This window comes from Magnolia sinica, chromosome 10 (genome assembly GCF_029962835.1).
Source record: "Magnolia sinica isolate HGM2019 chromosome 10, MsV1, whole genome shotgun sequence".
NCBI lineage: Eukaryota > Viridiplantae > Streptophyta > Magnoliopsida > Magnoliales > Magnoliaceae > Magnolia > Magnolia sinica.
Window position 1 is genome coordinate 75,626,733 of NC_080582.1, and position 9,296 is coordinate 75,636,028.

The 9,296-nt window shown below is 39.3% G+C and overlaps 1 protein-coding gene across 4 annotated transcripts in view; it reads right to left on the reverse strand.

The window, feature by feature from the left end:
* The window catches only part of LOC131217028 (probable protein phosphatase 2C 11), a 49,948-nt gene extending 45,091 nt beyond the window's left edge, over nucleotides 1–4,857 (reverse strand). The window contains exons 1-2 of one of the 4 annotated variants that reach the window (XM_058211711.1): nucleotides 4,633–4,851; nucleotides 3,500–3,577 (exon numbers count right to left, since the gene is read on the reverse strand). The gene's annotated coding sequence lies outside the window, so the exon portion shown is untranslated. Of the gene's footprint in view, nucleotides 1–3,499; nucleotides 3,583–4,632 lie in introns of all 4 variants that reach the window. The other 3 variants (XM_058211710.1, XM_058211713.1, XM_058211712.1) reach the window with 3 other exon arrangements.
* Between the last annotated feature and the right edge of the window lie 4,439 nt (nucleotides 4,858–9,296).

A 9,296-nucleotide genomic window follows, 5' to 3' on the forward strand; every position in this document is an offset into this window, starting at 1 on the left:
GCAATTATACACTGTCGAATAGGAGTACACAGCCTAACGCAGGCATATTGGGAGTTAAGATTAGAAACAGATTTGGGGAAAATTCTTTCCTTGGACTTTTTGCATTAAATACAGATTTATGTGAAGGCTATAAATACATATAGCCATACACATTTGAAGGCATGAAGTATTGATTGAATGCAAAATTTATTTTGAGGTTTCTATATTTAAGTTTTTCCTCTCCCAGCTTGTGTTATCCCTTTATCATGTGTTGCTAGCATGTATTGTTCGACATGTATTTTCAGATTAACAATTGAATTCAGCTTCTAGAATTGGTAATATGTATTTTCAGATTTATGCAGTTAAATTCTAGTTTTCAATTTGGTTGCATCACTGTCTCAATACTCATTCTTGTTACAAATGTTACCAAGGGAAAACAATACATCGTCATCTTTATCTTCATCATCATTTAACCTCAACCAAACTATTCAGGGCCAGCTAGGAGTTTTCATGATAGTTGGGAAAAAGTCTTATGATCGCTACCCCCCTAACATCAACCCTCACTCTTTTACCCAAGCTTGAGACCGACTAACACCTTACTTCCAGGAAGAGTTAAATAAAAGAGGCACAATATCATCATATACCGGACGTAGTTGCGAAGGATGGAGTTAACCATGAGTTACTTACCTTTAGGTGATACGATAGTTGGTCTGTTGACAAAGGGTGTAGGAACAAAATTATTCTCAAAGAATCAAAATTTAATGGAACTTCTTTTCCTTTTTTTTCCTTTTTCAGAACTCATTAATAAAAATAAAAATAAAAACTATTAAAAGAAAAGAAAAGGACAAAGTGAAGATGAGGAATTAACATCCCAGAAATTAGTTGGAGTGATTGTGAAGACATCTATTGTTGCGCTCTACCAGATCAACTAAAGACCAACAACAAAAAGAAAGAATGAAAGTCTCCGTAGGACAATCCCTTTCTAGCCGAAACCACCCCAGTGCCACATTAATGAGCCAATCGAAGGCATGAGGGGCCATTTGGGAGCTTGTAAATGGAGGTAAATGGAATCCATTTCAAGTGTAAATAACTTAATCAATTGTGTTTGGATGTAAGTATATGAAATACATTGAAATCCAAATATTCTGTTTGGATGAGAGTAAGTGGGAGGAATTGGAATGCATTGGAATTTTTCAATATATTCACAAAAACATAAGTGATATCCCAAATCAGTTTTAATATCCCAAATTAGTGTACATACATGATATTTCACAGAATGATTGTAATAAGCCCATTAAAATATTTTAGCCAAAAAATGTGGAAATTCTAAGACTTGGGTATGGGACAAACAAGCAACTTGCCAATGTTTTTTAACCGTCCATTTAGATTGCCAATGTTTGGACAGTTTGGATCAGTCTATTACTGTGATTTTAGTGATGTAACCGATAATTAGATTGTGACTCAGGGAAGGACGTAAGGTCAAGCACCGTCTTCCTCAGGGGGATAACACTTCCGAATCCATGAAACTTCTCTGGACTCCTCACAGAGACTCCTCGAATCCACGAGGAAAAGAACAAGAAAATAGAAATTTAAATTCTATAAAATTCAAAATCGATTGATGAATGAAATAAACAAGTTCACAACCCTTTAAATAGGGATACCGAGCAATGAAAGAAATTTCATAATCATACTACAACTAAAACTCCTAGAATTCGCAACTTACTATAAATAGTAAACTTACTATTTATAGACAGTCGTGATGTCTACTAGTGCGTAAGGTTTTCAACCAAAAATAGTAAGTGTCCTATTTGGCTTCACCAAACTGTTCTCCTAATTATTCTAAGCACTTTTCACATTGGGCACAACTCCTAAATCCAACGAATGAAGAGTTATAATCAAACTAAAACTTACTATTTATAGTAAAAACGGAATTAAAATAGGAAAACAACCGTCGATCTAATGGTATTTCACAAATTCAGCTTGCGCAACGCGGCATAGCGGGGTTGGGTGGCTAAAGTAGCTCATCCTACCCCAAAATCATATATTTTACGTCCGATAACTCAGTCCGAATTGCGAGATACGCCCGATTTAAGGTTTGACAGTCTGGATCACTTCTGTCGTCGGACGGGCCTTTTCTGGTCCATCTTGGCCACAACCCACTCTACATCAAATTGTTTTGGAGTATCATCAGCGTGCCACATGTACGGTAGACACGTGCATGGCGACACCTTCGCTTACTTGTGTGACTCTCCAAAGGAGCCCAAAAAGGCATTTCACCCCATTTACTCCCAAACCTCTCCCCTTCCTCAGGATTTCAAAAATCAACCCCATTCACTCCCAATTCCATTTACTCACATCCAAACGCACCTCTTACCCCCATCTACTCGCAATTCTTCCCACTTGCTCCAATCCAAATGACCCCAAACACACATTAGGGATAATCATGTGCTCTTCATAACCTTATCAACTGCTAGCCAGTACTTTGTCTTTCACTACTAACCAAGTGAAGGCAACGACTCTATTCAGGTTCATGTACGACCAAATAAATTCCATTGGGTCATAAGAGGCACGAGGAAAAGTAGAGCACAACGCATCATGCAAGGGTCTAACAAAAAAACAACCCGACCTCTCCAACCTTCATGCAAAACCATCCATATCAGACGAAGATGGAACCTACTTATACAGAAGGTCCGAAAGTCTCACCATGTCCTCCAAGTCATCCTCATGCAAGTTCCTCTAATAAGGAGACCACCACTCAACTCCTACAGTTGAGAAGCAACTGGGAATAGGCATCTCCCTCTCAAAAGCAATACGGCTAATCTGGAAAACATCAAACATGGAGGAGAATTGTGGCAACTACCACACCAAATGTTCTCTCAAAACTGAATGCAACTCCTTTTACCCACCATGAAGATAATTTCCTTCTTCAAGCAGTCGACTATTCTAAAATTAGCTTTCCAATACCCCCAAAGTTCTGCCATACACTGGGAAGGATTTGCTGAACCATGTCCCCTCTTCCAACCCATATTTGCTACTATAACCTGCCTCGATAAACTGTCTTCCTCCACCCCTGGGACTTAAGGATGTTGTGAGTTCCAAAAGCACTTGTAATGGTGAAGTTGTGAGAGACATAACCTTGCGAATGTGATAAACGTCATAATAGGAATATGTTGTCAAAAGACTCAAAACTGAGAATGTTAAGAGTGAAACCTTATGAAACATTTGGCCACGATGGCCAAGTAGGAGATGTTAGCATAAATAAGAATGGGGAAAAACCAACATTACAAGTAAATTTCGAAGGAGAAGTTGAATTTTCTAGATTTATCAAAAGAATTGGGAAGGGAAATCATCCAAAAGACATTAAGGAATAATAAATGACTCTGATATCAAATAAAAGATGCAAATAATAATGTTGAGAGAACCATAATCCTTTTTCTCTTCCATGATCATTGCAAAACCAAATACACATTAAAAGGAAGGTTAAAAGATAGCTAAATTTAACAAACAGCAGCCAGAACACCTGTTAAGTAGAAGGTCAGAAATGTAGCCCCCAGATATGCAGATGATGAATTCCCATACATTTATATCGCCTCAAAAGCTGATCTGCCGCACAGACACCAACCAAAACAATAAAAGCATGCCATGGGGAGATTAGGTCAACTCCTAACTTCCATAAGTACACAATACATGACCAATATTTACACGCCATCATGTTTTCAGATTCATGGATAGGCATCAACAAATATAATTTTTAGGAAATAGAGATTCAGACCCTGTTTGGTAGACAGCTAAAAATGAGTTGATTTCATTTTAGCCAACAGTAATTATGAATTAGAGATCTTGTTTTCTAATGCATAATTACCGTTGGCTAAAATGAGATTAACTCATTTTTAGGCCGCCTACCAAACAAGGCCTCAAGAGATTCCAGTGTAACGTAATTCTCTACACACCTGTTTGTGAAATATCATTAGTGTGTTCACAAGCTATGGTTGCAAACATCATACAAGAATCAAGATGCGTTAAGAAGAGAAAGGATATTGTCGAACAGCCTATGATCTGAAAGTCCTATGGCGGGGCCCACTGGTGCAACATCACGCCTTTTCTCTAGCTTTTTCGGCGCATCCTTAGCGCATCTCATCAGGTCAGCCTCGGTCCAATCAATTCCCAACATAGCCATCTCAGATCATCCCGAAAATCATTTTGTATCAAACAGAATCCGGCGTTTTCAGGTCAAAAAATGGAGAAATCAAATCTCCACCGCACAATTCCATAAAGTCATTAGCAAATTCCACCAAATCCCCTGAAGAAAAATCTGCTAATATCCCAAACTGAGAGATCTCGCAGAAAGAAGCCAAAATCTAATCTCTACGACCAAAAAAAAAACGCATAGAAAAACGATTCTAAAGAACGATTATAGAGAGAGAGAGAGAGAGAGAGAGAGAGAGAGAGAGAGATTGCCACCATCATCGGTCTAATTTTCCCAGAAACTACCCAAACAGGATCAAACAAAATCGATATCCGTATTCAAAATCCAGACTTCAAAAACGAAATTACGAACAAATGATTCCAGATCGATCCACTAACCACAAAACAAAAACAAAATCAGATTCGCATTTTCAGAGAGAGAAAGAGATAGGGCTAGGGTTTCCGTACACTTATCTATCCTCAAGAGATGAGAGAAATTCCAAGAGGGGAAAAATGAAGCGGAGGAACGAAGCACAGGAAATGAGAAGAGAAGATAGACATTTCAACGACTTGGATTTTAATCTTGTGGGAGCGTTTGGGTGATTTTTTTTTATTTTTTATACATTCTCTTCCCTTACTTTCGCTTTTCTCGGTACGTTTGTTTGGTGTTTTGGGTAATACGGCAGAATGTGGGGCATTCCTGCCTCTCAAGAGAAAGAGATTTGTAGTGCGATTGAAAGCGAAGGGGGGTGTATTTTGAAATTACCGGGCTAGACTCTCCATCCACTTCCCCGTGGTTTTCTGAAATGGGAGTTATTTGATACTCTGGCCGAGTGTGACGCTTCATACTCGAGCACTTGTAAATGTTACACCTGGTCATATTAACACAAATTAAACCGATTAAATTGTGTAAACCACTGCCTTTGAGTTAAAATCAAGTTGGTTGAACAATCCTAACCTCTGATTTGTGGACAGTTGGTTCTTGAAATAAAGACCATTGAATACTCTGATATGTCCATGACAATGTATGATTATTTTTGGTTTCGTGATGCATATAAACTGTGCCAATGGTTAGACTGTTTAGTTTGAATTATTTGTAGACTACGTAAGCAATTTCTGAGTAATTCGGACGTGCCTGCGTATCATCCATCATGTTCTGTCGGAATATCAAAGTATTTCTTATGGTGACTCATCCTCTGCAATCCTCTACAATACGGAGCGCAAAAAATATTCAAGCTGTGGGGCCACCGTAATATGTGAATCTTCTCCGTCCATCATGTGAGAACCCTTATTTGAACCGTTAGAAAAATAGGACTGATAAAAAAAAAAACTCATCCGATGGGCCACACCAATGGGAACAATAACTTCTGATTTCACGCACTGTGGCCCACCTGAATTTTAGATGCTGATGATATTTATATCTTCGTTTCATCGTGGTCATTTACGCCCGATTAATGGATTTTTTGAAAGATACATACAGATATGTTGACTCCACTGGTAAACCTACGGCTGGCATCTCATTCCGGTTGTTCTCCGTGGTATGGCCCACCTCAGTTGCTGGTATGGGTTTTTGTTCCTAGCCTAAAATGAGGATAGAAAACTGATGGACGGGGTGGATTTTGCAACACGAGGGCCCACAGACTTGAATGTAGAAGATTCTTTCACCTCTCATGGTACTGGAATTCTCTACAACCCCCAGTGATGGAGGGAGCACATGCAACACCTGAACTTTGTGGAGCTCACGTTTTGTGAAATCCACTCCGTCCATCCGTTGCGGCACATCCGTACAAATGTACATAACAAAAGTAAGATCAATGGGAAAATCTCAGGTGGGCCAGAACCTGCTCACAAAGAAATTTTACTGCTAAAACCTCCAAGATAAATGATCACATCCGACCAGTTGAATAATAGGTTGTGGTCCAGCAAACGGATTACTTCCAAGATATCATGTATCTACTGCATCCATCCCGTCCAATAATTTGACTGCACAATAAGGATTGTTTTAACAAAGAATCACCTCCATCCACACATCAGGGAGACCACATATGAATTTTCTTATTTATTCACAGCCCATCTGATGAGTGTATCATGGGGCTGATTTTTTTCATAAGGTGATCCTTATTGTTGTTCAAATCTATTGGACGGGTTCGATTTTGAACTAGCATGAAATGTTGGAAGTTGTCCGATGGGTGGACCCAACTTATTGTCCAACCCGTAGGATGTGAGTAACAGGCTCTGGAATTGTCTTCATTTTGGCGGAGCTTGCCTTCGATGTCACGTGAGAAAAAAAATGTCACTGCAGGAAGGTTTTACGGTGCGCATCCATCTCACTATTCACCGTGGTGTGGCCCACATTTGTCTCTGATCAAAATGAAATTTAAGTTCAAAAACTAACATGATGTGTCCTAACTGGTGGACGGAGTGGATGTAACGTACTCATTACGGTAGGCCACACAAATCATCGTTGCACGCACTTCCAGCAGCAAGTGTCCGTTAAATTGCACGTGGATTGCGTACTGACACTGCTAAGTAGGACGTTGCTACTGGACGGTGCTATGTGTGCACCACAAAATGATATAGGTTTTTTATCCACGCCGTCCATTCATTTTGGATCATTATTTTAGTGCATGAGCTCAAAAATGAGGTAAATCAAAATCTTGGGGGGACCACACCATAGGAAAACAGTGGTGATTGAACAGAAACCGTTAAAAACTTTCTAAATGCCCATTTTAATGTTTATTTACCATCCAACCTGTTGATCAGATCACAAAGAGCTGGATGAAGGGATAACACAAATATCAGCTTTCCAAAACTTGTATGGACTTGAGAAGTTTTTAACAGTGGGACATTCAATCACCACTATTTCCTGTAGTGTGGTCCACTTGATATTTTTATATCCCTAATTTTTGTTCTCATACTAAAATGAGATGAAAAAATGGATGGACGGTGTGGATAAAACATATATATCATGGTAGGGCCCACGGTGTCAGTAGTCAGTCCGCCTCCCCACATTGCCGCACGTGCTGAGGGTGTACATGTCTATAAAATTACACCGTCGAATAAATCTTAACCGTCCAATCAATGGTTATTTAATGGATCGTAAAAAGTGGAATAGTGAGTTGTCTAAATCCCAGTGTCTTGCATGCAATTATGCCACGTGGAGGGATGAAGAGAGTCACCACCATTTTAAAATGGCGGTGGACTATCACAGGTGTCTTAACCCGATATGACATGCTCCCTAAAATCGAATTTTTATATATATGTGGTTAAGAGGGCTTCGTCAGGAAATCGGATTTGGAAGAATTATTACACCATACTCCGTGAGAGCATGGAATATTTTTACTTATCCTTAGGGACGGCATGTTCCTATTTTCATATGAACTGTCCAAATCGAAATTTATATTTATTGAGAGATCATGACCTTCCAAATAATGACGATTTGTTTAATAAACTCCTTACCGTTTGATTTTTCCTTTTTAATAACATTTTTTTATGTGCATTTAACAGATGGGTATGATATTTTGGGAATAGAGCATATTTGCAGTAGGTCCCGCGATTTGGACGGTTTGAATTGGGGTACACCTGCCACTCGTGCAGTGTTGATTGAACGCCCACCGTTAAAAACCTAGCCAATGGCTAGTGGTTAGTGCTCTGTGGGCCCCACTATGATTTATGTGTTTAATCCATGCCGTTCACCCATTCTTCCGAATCATTTTATGATACGAGCCCAAAAATGAGGTTGATCCAAATCTCAAGTGGACTGTACAGTGTTGATTGAACACTACCATTAAAAAATTCTCAGGTGGCTACAAAAGTTTTGGATCAAGCTATATATTTTTTTTTTCCCTTCATCCAAGTCTGTATGAGCTAATCAACAGGTTAGATGTCAAATAACCCTTACAGTGGGCCCTATGAGGTTTTTAATGATGGACATTCAATCACTACCGTTTTCTGATGGTGTGGTCCACCTGAAACTTAGATCTACCTCATTTTTTGAGGTCAACCCTAAAATTATATTTAAAAATGGATGGACAGCGTGGATAAAACACATACATCATGGTGGGGTCCACATAGCACCGACTACCAGCCACCTGGCTGGTGGCGGCGTCGCTAGCCAAACCGCGTCTGTCCGCGTGTGGGAGACGGCCCCAACACCAGCCGGTTATGTGCTGTCAAAGTTCCATGGGCAGCACCATGATTTATGTGTTGTCCATCGATTTTTCCCAGTTAATCACAGGACATGTGCCTAAAAATGAACTAGCCCAAAAATAAGGCACATTCAAATCTCAGGTGGACCACACCACAGGAAGAAAACGGTGGGGATTGAATACTTATCTTCCAAAAGCTTTTGGAGGTTACGAAAGTTTTGGAGTAAGTTGATGTTTATGTGTTTTCCATTCATCTATGTATATTTGACCTTACCAACAAGTTGGATGGCTAATGAATATTAGGGGTCATTTGGCAATCGTGGTTTGGAGGGGGTTTTAAATCCCCTTGGTTGTTTGGTGCCATAAAGTAATTGGGGGTTTCAAATTGGGGGGTTTCTAATCCCCTCTTTTGAGAGGGTTTGCAATCTGGGGTGAGAGCTTGGATTACACTTAAAATCATTTCAATAGTTGCATGTGTAACATGTGTGTCACTGTACACTATTATTCTATTGGGCACATGGCCCACTAATGATGATCAGCACCATCCAAACATTGTCCATATTAATCACCGATTAAAAATTGTTGGTTAGTCCCTTAGATATAATCTTAAGCTTACGGTCCATCTAAGACTTGGAATTTCATCATTTTCAAGCAAAGCATATATTTCAGCAGACTTATCACGACCATAGTGTCAAAAATTATATATCTCACTAATTAGGGATATTAAAGTTTATATAGTAATTAAATTCAAACCCCTATAAATATACCGTGCATAGGTATTTTTGAATTAAAGTTGATTCACACTCCAGGGTGCCAAACACACGGGGAAGAATGCCAATCCATGGGGTTTCCAATTCTGGTGGGTCCAAATCTAGGGGGTTCCAAACAGGCCCTTACACTTATCCTTATTAAGTTTTTAATCATGGACGTTAGTCAATACCTTTTTTTATGGTATGGTCCACTTAAGATTCGAATTTGCCTCAT